Source organism: Pavona decussata, unplaced genomic scaffold (assembly GCF_977016875.1).
Source record: "Pavona decussata unplaced genomic scaffold, jaPavDecu1.1 SCAFFOLD_51, whole genome shotgun sequence".
Classification (NCBI taxonomy): domain Eukaryota; kingdom Metazoa; phylum Cnidaria; class Anthozoa; order Scleractinia; family Agariciidae; genus Pavona; species Pavona decussata.
This window is the reverse complement of record NW_028145473.1, coordinates 2,854,729-2,872,753: the sequence shown is the minus strand read 5'-3', so window position 1 is coordinate 2,872,753 and position 18,025 is coordinate 2,854,729.

Below are 18,025 nucleotides of genomic sequence, written 5' to 3'. Positions count from 1 at the left end.
AAACTTGTAGTTGAAGAAAAAACATTTCGCGGAGCAGAGGGTACAGCATTTACGATCTTCTTGGGCAATTTTCTTCTTCGGTTTCGAAATCGCTTTCATGTCTATTCCTCGTGATATTTTGCCAGTGCGAATATCTGGTGGTAAAGTACTTTGTTCTGATATGTAAATAAAAGGTACGCTGTTTGCGTATGTTTATGACGGTGTTTGCCGAGCAGTAGTACGTTCTTCCGCTTCAGCTAACTTCGTTAATTAATACTGTGACTAAAAGAACTAAAATGGCGCGCACAGCTCGCAAGCTAAGCCTTTGCTACGGCATTAAACAAATCGGTCTGTTTTTAGTGATGCTTGGGAATACTATTTCACACGAAAATTTAACCATTCATGTGTGCGAGTAATTAAAATGACACCCACACGAAGAAAACGGCCTCAGGATGGATTATTTATCATAAGGCAATGAACGCATGCTGCGAAATATCACGTGTAGCTACATCCAGACGGTTTTTTTGTCTGTTTGGTTTTTCTGTTGAGGCCCTGCCGACAGATATTAATACTACATTATTGAACCAAGCCAAGAAAGCATAGATACATCTAACAAAATGAAAACCTGCAAAACTTTTGTAAGATACAGTTATGTTGCTACAAATTCTAGAATATGAAGGGAGTTGCGACATACTGATTTCAGCTCGTTTTTTCAGTCTCCTTGGTAAAGAAATTATATTTATTCTACTTCCCCCCATTTTTGTAACTGCACAGAGGTAGTGGCCAACATGAAAGCCTTGCTCCTCTGGCCACTACGCACTTCTTCCCAAAAGGTAAAAACACTTAAATATAATGTTCTGCATGTTTATTTTTTTACCATAAAAATATATTGTATTTCGAATAAGTGTGAATAAAAATTGAATTGAATTGAAATTATCCTCTTAATGCAAATAACTCTTTGCGGCAAACAGAAATTGTCTCGGCAAAGACATAACAATTTACGAATAAGAGAATTACCGGCTTGTGACTTTGTAAAAAGAAATTAAATTTTTGTTACAGATATTCTTTTACTGAATCTTTATCCTGCGAATAATACAGAATAACGACATTTAAAACAGCACCGTAGTTTTGTCTATAACGTTAAAAACCCGTTTATGAAAATGCAATTTTCTTCCGAGTCGGTTTTGAAATAGCTTTCTTTTCTATTTCTCATGATATTTTGCCGGTGCGCACATCTAGTGGATAAACTTCTTCGCTGTGTGTTGTATATAAAAAGTACCTGGAATCACGGTTTGCTTTCGTTTATGACTATGCTAGCCAAACGGTAGCACGTTCTTCGCTTTCACTTCGTCAATACCACGAACCGCACAGCTTCAATCCATACTAAGCCTTTGTTGCGGCATTTTAACAAATCGGTCTATTTTTAGATACGCGTTGGAAAACTAATCCCTCTAAAACTTAATCTCCGGTTCACATGATGACTCCGTAAAGTTTGAGACTGGTTAGTAAGGCTCCCGTGGGAGAATGAATTTGTGGGAAATTCAATTTATAAACAAATATGTCTGTAAAAACGCCCTTACTCAAATATATAGGAAGGGAGCGTATACTTGGGCGTCGTTGTATTAGGCGTATTCGAGCATGCACGATAGCTCAGTTTTTTGATGTCAGGTGAACGATAAAAGACTTGCTGAGAGTCTAAGGCATCACTTTGTATCTGCGATAAGCGAGATGTAGTTTAACCGAAAATGCCACGCAAAGGATGAATAAACGAAATAATACATTACTAAACAGGTCGGGTCTTGTAACCATGAAGTGCATTTAAGATAATGATGAATTTTTGACGACAAAGGAGTATTAGGGCGAATACCTTTTCAATCAAACACCATTATTTTCTGGGCTTTCTGTGACACACTTTTTAGCTTTATCACTGGTATACTACTGGGTGCACGATCGCGTCGAACACACACCCGTGAAGTCCAACACGATTATTATTTTGTTAAAAATAACTTCGCTTGACGAGATCTCAAATCAATTACGCTTATTTTGCCGGAACACCATTTTCCTTTGGTAGACTATGCGCAGTTACATACATAGTTTTCCCTGACACAGACTGCGAGCAGTCTCTTTCTTCTCTAAGTTCTATCACGCGTGTGCAGAGGGAAGGGAGAAGAAAGAGCTTTTGATCTTCATAACCGCCACCGTTGACACATCTTTGATTGCTAGCTCCGCCTAATTTGTGTTTTCGCGGGAAAATGATGTCATACTTCCTCCGAAAATAAACACGATAGAGTGTAATTTATTGCCTGCCTATCCCAGCTAGTAAAAGCGTCTTTTTCTGCCTTTCACAAAGTTTCTTTTACTATCAACTGTTCTAAGGATGCAATAAATAGAGATGGTACAATGAATCTTGAAAAAACTCCAACGAAAAGTGTTCCGCAAAAGAAAGGTCGAAAGCGGAAAGCAGAAGCGTCACAGTTTTGCAGAATTTGCCATAGCTCTTTCGTTACCAGTTATGTTAATTTTCAGTCCTCTAAAGTTGGATATATATCAACCGAGAACACTTTTTGCATTCCTAAGAATAAAGGGCTTAATAAGTCCTTAGCGTCGTACCTGGTAGACGACCCAGGCTTTCATTTGGACTCCGGAGAGCACCAGTCGACTCGCGTTTGTTCTCCGTGTGGTTCAAAAGTGAGAACAGTGGCAGGATTGGGTGTGTGTAGTTTGTTGCGAGCCAAAGGTTTCACGCGGATTTCCTCTATCGGGCACATTTTAGTACCCGTGCCTGGGTTTGACCGTGAGTCTGTTATGACATTCCAGGGACACAGCTCGGTCCTCGCGCAAAATTGGCGCCCGATTTGAAATCAACATTGCTTTCAACGAAGACCTGTGTCTCAGGAAGTGAACTTCTTCGAGCAATAGTTGCTCCGGAAGGACCGCACATCATCCTTCTTGACACATGCCGAGGAAGATAAACGTGTGCTAAGTTTCAAGTAAATTAAAGCGAGGTTTTCGAAGTGCTCTCCTCAAATAATGGGTCAAATTACATTCAAATTCGACTTTAGGTTTCCAACCTTGTCATTAACATAATACAGTGCTGGACGTGGACAAGCCGGTAAGAGATAAACCACTCAAAACGGCGTTTGGAAGCGCCGAGAAGCCTTTTTTTTTTTGTCTTTTTTTATTTCACCTCCAATGAAGAGTTACAGAGAAATAGTTACAAACATGCATACAAGCTAAGAAAATACAAAATAATACAGTACAAGACTTATTGTAAGTTTGAATTGTGTTTTTCTATGTCAGTTTGCTTCTCAGAACAGCAAGGAAAGTATCAAAGAAACAAGGGTCTTCTTCTCTCGAGGAAATGTAAATGTCATCCTGATTTTGCAATTATTAAACTGAGGTTCAGGCCAAGTTGCAGCGCGATATTGTTGGTAAAGCCATAGATAATATTTTCTTTGTTGTGCTCTATAGAATTGTCATTTTTTGTTGTTGATAAGGTTGCGTTAGTTGGCAGAATATGGTGCACGACTTTGTATTGAAAGATGGCGTGCCTGTCACTCTTGTACACTGTTTTTCCTATAATCTTTGTTCTTGGGTTTGAGGGGTATGTTGATTCAATGTTTGCCAGATAAAAGTGTATCCTAATAGAAATCAATTGGTATATTTAAATTAAGATACTTGAAATCGTAATTGCATTTAAATAAAAAAAGGCCTCCTAAGTGTCTTATAAATACCAGGGGTATGTGACTCCAGCTGGCATCCTCTTTACTTTCATATAATCTCCTTATCCAAACCACTTTGAGTGCATTATAGCTATTTCGAAGTCGGGAAGATTTAAGCCCCCTTTAGTGAAGCCTTAAAAGCACAACAAAACACACCGGGTTATGTTTTTCAGACTTTACTGTAATTTTTTGGGGTTTTTGAATGTTGTCTAATTTTCGATCGACTTGTAGCGCCGTACAAACTCTTATACTGAATACGCTTTGGTGACCTATGGTGACCGTAGTCAGAGACAATAAAATTCTGCCCGATCCCAGAGAGAACCTGATTGTAGAATTTTAATGATACCGTCCGCTTACGAACAGAGAAAAAAATAGCTTTCTTCAAAATTACTGTTTGTTCTCTCAGTAAAAGTCAGTTGCCCATACAACTTCCTGCCGATAAATACGGGTTTCTGCACAGAGTTAAGGTGGGGCTCTACCTGAATTTGAGTGAAATTTGAGGAGGTTTTAAGAATGGATAGAAGAAAGAAAATGATTTTTGGAACACTAACAGACAGTCGATACCCACGCAAGAGCACCCCAGGTTGCTAGTGGACTACGTAACTTGGTACCCCTCTATTAATTATTAACTAAAAATTCTAATTTTAAAACTTCACTAAATCTTCAACATTTCTTATTTCTCATAATTTTACCAATCCTTCAAGAAAAATTATCTCCTCCAAAATGTACCCAGAAATCACCCAAAAATTCACAAAACACTCCAAAACATTGATTTGTGTAATGAATGGAGGATTTTTGTATTGCTTGAAATGCGAACAAGATATTTCCATTTGACCGATTTTATGCGGCGTGAAAACGGCTTTCAGGTGTACCCCCACCTTAAGACGAACATTTTCAAGAAAATCCTTGATGTAATCGACATCAACCTAGAAGATGTCAAGAAATTTACGAGTTCAAGACTTCTGTCAGAATTGTGAACGAAAAAAAGTAATTTTATGACGTTATAGGACGAAAACAAGCTTCGCACCAAAACGAGGCTGTGCCTCGTGCACGTCCAAGAAAATGTGTCCCACATGGAAGGGAAAGACGCTGTCGCTTCCTATATATGATGTTTTCAGCATCATCAGGTTTTCGGAGCTCCCTCAGCGGGTGGACCGGTGAGGGTGGGACTCTGCAGAGACTTTGCAAAACATTCCGACAACTAGTTCTTCCACAGGCAGCCCAAGCTCGCGTCACTAGAGAGCGTGTAATAATTTATTATTTATGACCTTTGAGTGCAAGCAGACAAGCAGACATTGAGAATTTTAAACTGTCGATTATGAAGTTTAAAAAACGCTAAATTTAACTTTCAATAAAACCGACGAATAAAACTGCCAAGTTCGCGGCGTCACTAGAGAGCGTGTGATAACTGAAAACTAGTGAGACGATGACCTTTGAGTGCAAGCGGTATTGGGTTACAGGCAGCCGTTGAGAATTTGAACGCATTATAAGACTTTGTATGGGAAATAAAATACCAACGATTCTGACAAGTTAACTTTCATTCAATAAAATGAATAAAACTGACTCACCTCTGGTGTATTCTTGTGTATTTATTTGTAGCTTATTTTACCGTTTCGAGCATTCTTTGAAATCACTGTCATTCCCTTCATAAAACGGAGTCAAGCAGCACACTAAGATTTCGACCGTAAGTTCACGTAGTCCGCTCAGAGGCGGTTTGCGCCTCGAAAATCCATCCCAGCCGCGATTTTTTCACGCAAAGCTAAAGCCCCATCATTCACAAACCTCGGTGAATGTTTCGTCGTCAAAAATCCCCGCTTACTTGGCTGGAAATGAGCATTTTCTGCTACCTATTCCACGATAGCTTCGTTTCTCGGCTCATGGCTCGTGTACGCCGACCAGCCATGAGCCGCCCACTGTTCCTCTGTGCCCACTGTTCCTCTGTTCCTACTGTTCCTCTATGCCCACTGTTCCTCTGTTCCTACTGTTCCTCTATGCCCACTGTTCCTTTGTGCACGCTGTTCCTCTGTTCCCACTGTTCCTCTGTTCCTACTGTTCCTCTCTGCCTACTGTTCCTCTGTGCCCACTGTTCCTCTTCCTCTGTTCCTACTGTTCCTCTGTGCCCACTGTTCCTCTGTTCCAACAATTACCTCTTCATTACTCAGTCATGTAATGACGTAAGTCAGGTCGGCGTACTCGAGCCATAAGCCCGTTTCTCCAACAGCTGATGATTTTGAAAATGGTCACGAAGCTTGGGTCCGAGGTCGAATTAACTCCACCCGATGGGGTACAGTCATTTCATGTACAGCACTTACCCCATCCCCACAGCAAAATTTAAATATTCTCAGAACTGTGATATGTGGGGGATATCTCGGACCTTTGCGGCGTTTCGGAGAGGAATCCCGTTCATTTTCGAGTGGTCTCTTCGCCTTTGATAACATATTTTTGTATCTCGATGAAAACTCCGCAGAATATTTAAATTTTGCTGTCTGGTTTGTCTGTTGATGTCCCGTCGCGTCGCCTCGCTATGCCATTGGTCGCTCGTAACAGTGAAGTGGTCCGAGATGCCGCTGTGGGGATGGGGTAAGTGCTGTACATGAAATGACTGTACCCCATCGGGTGGAGTTAATTTTATAGCAACAAAAAACAAATTTGTTGTGTTATTAATTACTTTTAGACCTTTTTGGCAACAAACCTGTTTATGACAAAAGCTAGAAATATATTAGCAATAATGTGTGACAACGCTAAACAGCCATCTGCTATTATCTTTGACATGCACAGAACTCATAATTATTCAACACATGTGAAGAACAACTTTTTCCCTATTCATGGTAAAAACGGCTATTTTTTGTCCATGAGTCAACGACCATTGCGTAGCTATTGCTAAAAAGGTAAGTTGCATAAAGGCATACAATCGAAAAAATGTTGATAACGCGGCTAAACACTTAGTTAACGGTCGTTTTGCTTGCAGTTAACTAAGCATAATGTAAGATGATCAGGGCACCCAAGCAAGGATAACATTATTTAAACAACGACACTTCGAATGTTATCTCCTGTGTTCCCGTTTAGTCGCCTTTTAAAGACATATTTGTATAAGCTAATACAGTGCGATCTGTTCGGATGTTTAGCTTAAAATTTTATTTGTCGCAGTATAAATATGACGAAATTCGTGTCTTTCTAATCTGAGCCATTTTAAAACATATACAAGTAGTCTGTACGTGAAGAAGAATGCTGTTTACTATTTTCAAATATCTCCTTTTGTTCCAGCGATATTCAAGTTTTTAAAATATGCAAATTAGCCAAGTGATGACGTCACAAACTCAACCGAATTTTGGTCAAATATTATGAAAAAAGATATCTCGGCCAATTTGTATCAGAAATGCTTGATTCTTTGCAGTGACATTGTTCTCGATGCGCTCCATAATAAGAGCTTATCAGTTTTGTTACCATGACAACATACTGGGTTCCAGTCCTCCCTGGTACTTAAGGCTTTGCTGGCCACCTTTGTCATTTTATTTTGATATTTGCCAATGGTGCCTTATCTGCATGATCCAGCAAGCGTATAAATATGTTTGGTCGAGTTCGTGGCCTTGTTAAATGTTTTTCAAGCTGAAAATCACTAAAATATTAAAATCAGGTTGGAGGGGAATGGAAAAGAGTGAGTTGCCATGGAAACCGAATTTTTTTTTATAGCCGTAGGTGTAAAAAGTAGGTTTCAAAGGTCTCTGTCTGCTGTAAATTGACTGAGATAGCTCTATTTATATACTTGATAGAAAACTTTTGAATGCAGAGGTCCACACAACCCAGGAATTAAACTTGCTGGTAATTTTGTTGGATCTCTCTTGTGAAAGGCGTCACTTGAACGTGAAAATACAAAACTGAATGCAAGGCTGGCACTACGGCAAAGGGCAGATTTGTTAGTGGCCAATATTTCAACTAATAGAATTAATCTTCCTCATGGCCAGAGCTATACTGAAGGAAAATATAGTAACGGCTCCTTAAATTAAGGTTTGAAAAATACATGGAAAAAAATGATTGGCTAATACATGATATGAAGACAGCGTACTTGTAAATATGAGATAACAGAAATATAGTAACGGTTCCTAAAATTAAAGTTTGAAAAAATACATGGAAAAAAATGATTGGCTAATACATGACATGAAGAGAGCGTACTTGTAAATATGAGATAACAAAAATATAGAAGTGTATAATCAAGGTTCAGCGTTCGTTTTTCCTGTTAATACCTTCTGGAGATAACGTTTTCCCTCTATGAATTAGAAAAGCCTCGCGTGCCTTACGACGGGAGGCATTGATGGTGGGTTGTAGGGGAACATAATCATGATAAAGATAAATCCAACACCCCAGTCCCCTTCACGATCACTTATAACCCAGCACTGCCTAATATTCAAGAAATACTTCACAGGAAACAACCTATTCTCAACTCCACAGATCGCCTTCAAAAAATATTCAAAGATAAACCATTCCTCGCCTACCGTCGTTCACCAAACCTTCGCGACCTTTTGGTTCGAGCAAAACTAAAAAACACTAACACGACACCAAAGCTCACCTCTGGCACCTTCCGCTGCAACTCCACTCATGGATGTCTCACTTGCCCTTACATTGACAATGCAAGAACTTCGTACACTTTTAGCAACACCGGCGAAACAAGACAAATAAAACAACATATAACCTGTAGTTCTACTAACCTTACATATATGATTGAATGTAAAAAAATGTAAAAAGTAGTATATAGGGGAAACCAAACGCACGATCCCTGAAAGGTTCACAGAACACAGACAAGCGACAAACAACCCACATCACGCCAACTCTACAGCAGCAGTCCCTGCACACTTCAACTTACCAGGTCACTCTTCTGTGGACATGCGACTCATCCCTCTCGAACTACAACCCACCATCAATGCCTCCCGTCGTAAAAATGTTCAAAACTCAAGTGGAACCACGAGCCGCAGGCGAGTGGTTTCACTGCCAAGTTTTGGACATTTTATGGCGTCATTTTATGGTCTATAAGAGTATAGACCATAGAAAACTGCCGTCGATTTGTTTTTTACAATAACATGGAAAAAGTACGAGCGGAATTGGCTATTTTTTTCGTTGAATTTGGACAGTTATTGTAAAAATAGGATTTGGCGCTCATTAAGGTCCGTTTCAACAGTTTCAACATTTGCCCAACATTCGTTCAACCAAAGTTGAACGGATGTTGGGCAAATGTTGGATGAACGGAGTGTTCAAACGGTTTCAACTCCATTCAACATTTTCAAGAACAAGGAAAATGTTGACTTGATGTTGAATGAAAGTTCAAACCAATTAAGGCAGTTTCAATAAGCTTTCATCACTTGTTTTACGCTTTCAAAAATGTTAAATGACCTGTTCAAACGCCCGGAACATTTGGTTCAGCAACTGTGTTGAACGCAAACGTTAAAAGGAGAAATTTAACAGCTATTCCGGTTATTCTTTTTCCGGAATACGGTCAATCGAACTCACAGTTTGCGTGGGTAACCTGTGGTGTATTTTGTTTTTCCTGATCCGAAATGTGAAGAGCGAGGATTCTTCCAAAAGAATGCGCCATTCATGACAGACGGTAAAATTATATTAGGTAACACAGGATAACACAACAACATTTATTTTACATACGAGATGTATTCCACCCGCAGAAACTAAGGAAACGTCTAATCGAGGCGGCGGAAGGGCAGTAAAATAAATAAATAAATAAATAAATAAATAAATAAATAAATAAATAAATATAAAAAATACTGAACAGAAAGAGAAAGAGTACCGACTGTCAATGAAATGATATCGAGTGATGTACAAAATTTAAGGTGACATCTCCTTTAAAAAAATGGAAAAAAGAAAAGAGACTGTGGGACGAAAACACTTCTATGTCATCGCTAAAATCTGCTGCATCTGCTGGTTGGTATTTACAAACAGCTATGTCCAGTATTTACTATTATATGTGGATTGTAGTTGATAAATAAACAATCTTCTCTGCTGTTCCTTTTCACCAAGGAAAAACGACTCACCTACCCGTCTGATCAGTAACTATTGAGCGCTCGTACCAGTCCTAATCCTTATCAAGGAAGTTTTCCGCTTTCAGTTCTTCACCGGCAGATTTCAGGAGGTGGGGCGGCCGCAGATCCCTTCAATGTTCTTCAATGGCGAATCGTTTCAGACAGTTTCGCCTTCTGTTATGGAAGAACTTTTTGCTTCAAGTAAGTTATTTTATCATGTACATGTTGTAGTGAAAGCCTTTTCTATGTGACCGAGTTGAGTTGGATTCAGTGTGAAATCTTCCGCGTCGCGCTTCTTGTGATAGCTTCAATATTTATAAACAGATAAACGGTAAGAGCTTACATGTACACGTTCTTTCGACAGAAACGAAGACCCATTGGTACTGTGTTTGAGATCATTATACCTATTGCTGTGATGGGAATCCTTAATTTGATTAAGTAAGTAATTAATTTAATTTAGCTTACAGTAATTTTAATTGCTGCTGACATCCGCTTCCTCGGAATGTTAGCGACAGGAAAATACGAAGATCTTTGTCGAACGGATTCGAAATTAGAGACCAGGGGACTTTTTGTAGAGTGGAAAGATTTTTAAAGGTGCTTTGCCTTACATCCGATTCACTAACTAAAGTCATTTTAAGTCAGCTTTGAACTCCATGCATGCAAAACATGACGTCATGGTTATTATTATTATTATTATTATTATTATTATTATTATTATTATTGATAAAAACGATTTAGAGAAACATTTCAACAAGAAAATTAACGATAGTAAAAACAGCATGACATTTCAACGACTTCATATCGTCATTGTCAAATTAATGAGTAAAATGGAAATAATGGAAAGGCATATTTATAGGTATTGAAAGTGAGAAAATAAATTAGCATGAAAGCATTCAGGTAAAGAATTTCGCACGAATGGAATCCGCCTGCGTGTTCAGTTTCGGTCTTTTGTTCTTGATCCACAGCATTTCTTAGACCAAACATTCAAATTTCTCACGGCATTTCTTTATGACTTTAAAGTTCTTAAGAGTGCGTGCACACAAAAATCAAACATTGTGCGGCAAACTTTCAAATTTTAAAAATAGCTGAAACTTTGGCTATTAGTAGTCCATATTGAGTTATTCATTACTGTATGGTCCATTTGTGAAATAACTTTTTGATTCGGCAGAAAATGACAAAGATTGATTCATAGCCAGACACGAGAAAATTTGGGTTGAAAAATCAGTCAGTTTTGAAGCAACCCACTTGCCCTACTGATAAAGCTAGAATACATCTATTTGTTATCAGCTTGTTCTGCAATTTCTTTAGGTTTTATCTTTTAATTCCCATCAAGATCAATCAAGCTTGTAACACTGAGTCCGACCAGAAAAAAAGGGACCCGTAAATCTATCGAAATCGCTTGATAAATTGAAAACATAATTTATCCTACTACCTTTATCACAAATCAAATAAAACTGTAAGAGTGAAGTAAGGAGGAAATGGGCTTTCAACTAAAATAAAAATTTTTCTGGGGAAACTTAATCGTGCTCTGTGAAAGAGCGCTCAAAATCTGACAAAATCGCAAAATCAAACCGAGATTGCGTGACGCACCGTGACAGATATTGCGAATGTATTTCGGGAAACATTCAGACATACATTAATGGCCTTGTTATTGTAGCTTTTTTTTATTATTCATCATTTTGTTTGATAAATAAAATGTTCAACAGCATATTTTTTTCATTCAAGCTTTCCCTCGCTCCCTCTCCAATTTTCACGTAGCCAGTAGTGCACATACTTGTCTCTTTACTTGGATGATTACGAGTTTCTTTACGAGTTCCAAAAAAAAAAAAAAACGAATGTCGATGATCACAAATTATAGTCTCTAGTTTTTTGTTTAATATTAGACTCGGAAATAATTATTTTGCTGACTCTTGAAATTAACTATTTGAGCGTGTTGCTATACTGATAGCCAATTATAAACGAGTTCCACGCAAAAGTTATGGAATTTTCCCATGGAACTTTCTTACCCAGAGTGATGCGCTTTGTAAAGTTAGCTAGTTTTCTTGTATTGTGCAGCACTAACCGATAGCAGCATTCACATCCGATAAAATATGACTCCTACAATATTTGTGAGCTAGTCATTAACTCCAAGCTTTCAGTGTTGTTACGGAACATCTGTGAAGCCTTCGGACTTGACACATCAGAAGTTAAAGTCAAACGGAAAAATGCATTCGTGGACATGATTTCAAACCTGGTGCAGGGCTGCAGTTATCAAGCCAGCAAGTGCTTGTAATGAAAACACAAACCGTTTTGTAAATGCGAGGGTTCATTTAGTAGTAATTTTTTATTGTATATATCCCTTACGAAAATAGTGCCTATTTTATATCTATTTTATATGTATTTTTTAAGCTATTTTTTTCCTATTTTTTTTGTATTTTTTCTCTATTTTCAAGACTATTTTAAAGTTATTTTTTACCTATTTTAAACCTATTATTTTGAAACAAAAAATAGTAAAAAAATAGACCAACCAGCAAGTCATAACTACCTACAAGATAGTTTTAAAATAGCTTTAAAATAGCTATAAAATAGCTATAAAATAGAGAAAAATGTGTATGCAATTTGAAATGTTGATTATAAAATAGGCTTAAAATAGACATAAAACAGGGATAAAATAGAGGGAAAAACTTGGAAAATAGGATTTAAATAGGTTTAAAATAGACATAAAACAGGGATAAAATAGGAAAAAAAACTTGGAAAATAGTATATAAATAGGTTTAAAATAGATATAAAACAGGGATAAAATACCAAAAAATAGGGCATAAATATCTTTAAAATAGGTTTAAAATAGGGCAATAAAATAGCTATAAAATAGGTTAAAAGTAGGTGACAGTTCAGACTGTATCTAAATCCTCAGCCTAGTGTGCTTTAGTTGTGGTATTGGTCAATATTACATATCATAAATTTAACGATCGATAATTAATTACAGTCCTCATCTACCTACATATGTATATCTGGATGGTTAATAACATGCATTGCACACTATATGAATTTGTCATTCAAACCGTATACCACAGCCAGCTTGAGCTACAAACGTTATAAGTAACAGCAGGACAATTTCACAATGAACTTCTCTGGAAAGAAACACTCAGAACATGGCTTTGTCTAGAATTGTGTTAAGGTTTAAGGGGAAGTGCTAATAAGAAAGATGATTGGATTGATAAAAAAGATTGCACCTTTGCCATTTTCAACTGTGATATCAAGCAATGACCAATACTGCATTAGGCAAGTTAAAAATATTTTATTTGGTAATATTGTTCCTGAGTTGTAGCAGCATAACTCACGATTCATAACAAAATCGAATCAGTAATAATCATAGCTTGGTAATGTGCATTTGATCTCCAGTGAAATTATATTTTTTATTGTACTGACTGTCCAGAAAATCAACCCGCGGGACTTTTCTTAGCTAGCGGGATTCAAAGCTCTTGCATGAAATCAAGGCAATTGGTCAGCCAGTCCAAGATTGCAACTAAACCCAAATCACACAGCGTTTACACGTAGAAAGATTTAAAAGCGACATGAAAAGTATGCATTCTCCTAACGTCAAATGCAATAACAGATAAAAGTCTGGCAGTCATAAATGACTTAGCTGATATATTTATCAGGATTTTTTCTGACTTGACTCTGAAGCTGCAGTCTCGAGTATTGGCCTTCACAATCTGTAGTAAAACAGAAAATTGTGCACTTTATAAGTCAGTTTGTCTTATTGATCAAGGCTGTTAGTATGATTTTTGACACATCTTGCAGTGAGCTTTTCCCCCGTAACAATGATGAGTAAATTAAAAATGAGGGTATACAGATTGAGAATTTAACTCATGGTGCTAAAAAAAGTATAGTGTATTATTGAGCATGTCAAAAATAATACTTATACATGTACTCCATGAAGTTAATCATGCAACTTGAATCAAAAATTATCAAGATTAAACGAACAAGTCTTCAGCTTACACCAAGACATGATATTAATCTGGCTACAAAGTATTCCTTAAAAACGTTTGTGAAGGCTATAAATATTATGGAAAATCCAGTTCCATTTCAGTGTACGGAATGTCATAGAATCTAAAGCATGTGGCATGATCAGAGGTTGGAGGAATGTATAGTTTGTAATTGTAATGCGAATCTTAACTGTTATTGAAGCCAGTTATGGTTTATTCTTTTCAGTGGACCAGTATATTAAAAATAAATAAGGATTATGTCTACCTCAACAAACTAGAATTTGGATCGAGCCATAAAATTTCAAGAAGCACATCTACTCATTCCAAGCAGACTATATTTATTTATAAAATCACACATTTTCATGCAGTTTCTCATCAAAATTATTAACTAAATCAAAGCATACCTCTTTCTTAAAGTAGTCATCCACATTATGCTGCTTGAAGACATCATTTTTAGCTTAACAGAAGTAAAAAAAAACAGGGGAAAGATGTCTGTAAACCTGAATCCCGCTTAAAATCTGAAATGAAACGGTTTTTCTGCGAGCCTGCAGTGGCATGGCTGCTGACCAAAATAGCTTTGTTCATGCCCAGTCTTCCGAGTCTGACTGAAATCCAAGATGGCTGCCATTGTTGCTGTGCAGTGACTCCACCGTTCTTTTGCCCGTTGTAAAAAGCTAGCTAGCATTGTACTTGAACGATTTATGATTCAAAACTTGCTGATCCTTTTGGCATTAAATGACCTCGAGATTAATTGAAGGTAATAGTGGTTTTCACAAATGCATTTCAGTGTCTTAATTAGTTGCCCATTTATGTATGCATGGTTCAGAAAACGTACGTACAAGAAAGAAGCTGTGAATTATGAATTCCAGTGTATAGTGGAAGTTCTGCTTTGTGTGAGTACAAAACAGCTGCCTCAAAATTACATACATGGTAAGGCATGCAAGCTTGAATTGCTGAATAAAATATGATAGGTTAACCATGCATAGGAAAAAAACAGTATTAAAATAGACTATTTTATACATATTTTGCAATGGAATAGAATCTACCTCCAAAAATAGGAATAAAATAGTATTTTACATCTATTTTGCCATTTGTCCAAGGTTGTCATGGATAAAATAGGATTATGATAGCCTATTTTTTTCATATTTTCCAAAGGAACTGGCCATAGTCAACCCTATGTGCAGAAAAATAGAAATAAAACAGTCTAATTTATTACTATTTTACTGAGCAACAGTGATGTTTCAAATTAAAATAGGATTAAAATAGCCTGTTGAACGAGCTATTTTTCAGCTTGTTATGAAAAAATAGAAATAAAATACACCACCTGGTTCAATCTTGCTTTAAAATAGGTTTAAAATAGAAGTAAAACTCAAATAAAATAGATGGTCTATTTTCCATATCAGGTAAAATAGAAATAAAATATAATTAAGTGTGAATAAAATAGTATAAAAATAGGTGTGATAGGATTAAAATAGCCATAAAATAGAAATAAAATAGGACTGTTTTTGCAAGGGATATATACAATTTAGATGTATGAGTCCCTGACGAAACAAATAAAAGACTGGAGTTTTATGAAACAGTGTTCTAAAAGAGTACCCGTCCTTTGAGTACCCGCCTCCTTCCAGGAATCACTCCCCTTTGACGGAAATATTTCAAATAATCGCCTTCACCCCACCCCTCTTGGAATCTCCTTTTTTTTATCCAGCAAAACTGATCAGTGACAATTCAAGCTCAGACGTAAAGGACATTGACATTGAAAATTAATCAAGGAACCAAATTTAAAACACTTTAAAAGCCTATTTTCAGTTTATTTGATGCGATTATTTCCTGATCGGTTTAAGAATAAAACAAAATATGTAGCGCACAAATTCTAGAGAGCAATATTTGAAATAATCGTCTCCCTCGAATAATCGCCTTCGCTCGAATAATTGCCCTCTTTTGGTGTGGAAAAAAATCGCCCCGGCTATTGTTCGAGGAAATACGGCATTCAGACACAACTCAGAGCTGAAATTTTGTTGCCAATCAAAGATGTCACAAGTAGGTAATGATAGCATTTAGTGCCATGATCAGATCTCGTGCTAAATGAAACGAGTGACTTAGTAGTTCTCACAACCGAATAGAATAAAGACAAATTACACGCAACAAAGAAAAAGGTAAGCTTTTTTTTTTCCTTGGGGGTTATGAATTTGTTTACACGAGGTACGAACGAAGTTTCACATAATATGGGAAAACCATTACATTCTTAAAAGAGAATGCTGTTGTTTTATGAATAGCATTAATATCGAGTTCGGGCTTAAATATCCGTAAAACACAATTGTAATCTCTGTCACGGTCTGTCACGCAATCTCTTATTTGCCTGTTTTTCAGTGGTTTTTAGCGCTCTGTTAAAGACAACGATTTAATTTCCCCAGAACAAACGTTACATCAATTAAGAGCCCATTTCTTCCTAACCTTACTGTTGAAATTTCACCTTATTCGCGATAAAGGTAGTATGGTAAACGATCTTTTAAATTTAGCTCGTCATTTCCATAGAGTTACAGGGGGATTTCGTTCAGGTCCCTCTCGATGTCATGGTTTTTTCAAACTTCATAGAAATAAATCAATCAAATCGGGAAGAGATGTAGAATAAGATGATAATAAGTGGACGTCTTCTTGCTCTACATTTGAGGCGAGCGGCTTGCTTAAAAACCGTTAATATTCAAGTCGAAATTTCTCGTGACTAGCACCGAAATTTATTATAGTCATTTTCTCCCAAAACAAAAAGTTATTTGACAAATTAATTACATTGCGATAAATAACTCAGTGTGGACTACTGATAGCCAAAGTTTGAGCAATTTTGAGTTTTTACACTTTTGCGCTATTTTCCGATTTTGTTTGATTCCTGTGGGCATTCGCTCTTAATTAAGTTGTTAGGTGTTAAACCATGCGCGTCCCTGAGATGTTTTCCGATCACAGAATGTTTATGCTCCTCAACGCGTTGATGGAAGTGGCGGCACAGGGCTCAAAGTAAGCGACCAGCTGGTCGCATAAGCGACTAGATTTTTTATTTTGCGCCTAAAAAATCGTATGTGATCGCACTCACGCGCCTAAAAACGCCCAAGTTCAGTGTGCCTGAATCGGTGCCACTTTGATTCCTCACCTGACAATTCTTGTGTACTCTGCCTTATTAACACGAAACAGAAGCTTGAAATAATAAATTCAAATGTGGATGTAACGCAATTAGGTTCCACATAAGAAAGTTACACCGTTTTTCTTACATCAGTGTGTGTTTTATTTGTTATTTCCCCAAGTCCATTTCTTGTCTGTGTTTCATCCCACCCCAGACTTTACCCCAGACTCTTCTCGGATATATCACAGCACCGCTGACACGTACGTATGTGAAGGCAACCTTCTGAAACACGTGCTTCTCGCGCAATTCGATATCAAAGAGTCAAGAATGTTTAGACAATCTGGGTTAAGAGACTTTTTTTCTTCAAGGTAAGAACAAGTGTTGCGTAATTTCCTGTGAAACAATGAATTTTAACTCAGTTAAGTCAATGTGCTGTCAACAATGTAATTTATTCTCTTTTTCGAAACGCTCATTTACAAAAAGAAAATTTATTCTCAAACAGGCGGCCTTTGCCTTCCAACACATTTGACCCAACTCCAGCAGTTTTAAAGTGGTTAAACAGTGGACAGAGATCAAGGCGACCTAACCTTGCCTACCATACAGAAAGTAGCCAAATGGATCAATTTCAGTCGGGTGATCCGTGGGACTTGAAGGATTTCGTCTGATCGAGAGGATGCAATAACGTTATTCCTTACCTCCGTTTAATTTGTCTTACTATGATCTTGTTGAACGTACCATAACATGTAATATTCAAAAAAATGTAACAGTATTATTGCCATCTCAAACGTACAGTAAGAGACTGAAAGAAACAAACACATGATTGAAATAAAAGATTACCGTGCTGATTAACGATAGGCAACCGAAAAAATTAATAAGAAAAAACATTTTTAAAAAACAACGTGTCGGTGTCGTCATGACACCATTATCAACGATCACTAATAAAATGTCTGAAGCTTCTGATTTTTCTTTTTAGTGCTCCTAAAATTTCGGCAGTGCGCCTAGAAATTTACTCCTGGTAGCACAGGTGCTCCCAAAGCCAAAAGTAAACTTTGAGCCCTGCTGCAAGTGAACCCAATATAATTTGTATCACAAACTAACACCTCAAACTCGACGGAAATGTTTTTCTTGTCTCCTATGATGTCACTGCTCTCTTCACAAATGTTCCTCTTGACGAAACCATCCATATTCTAACCGATAAAGCCTTCAAAGATAACTGGTTCAACA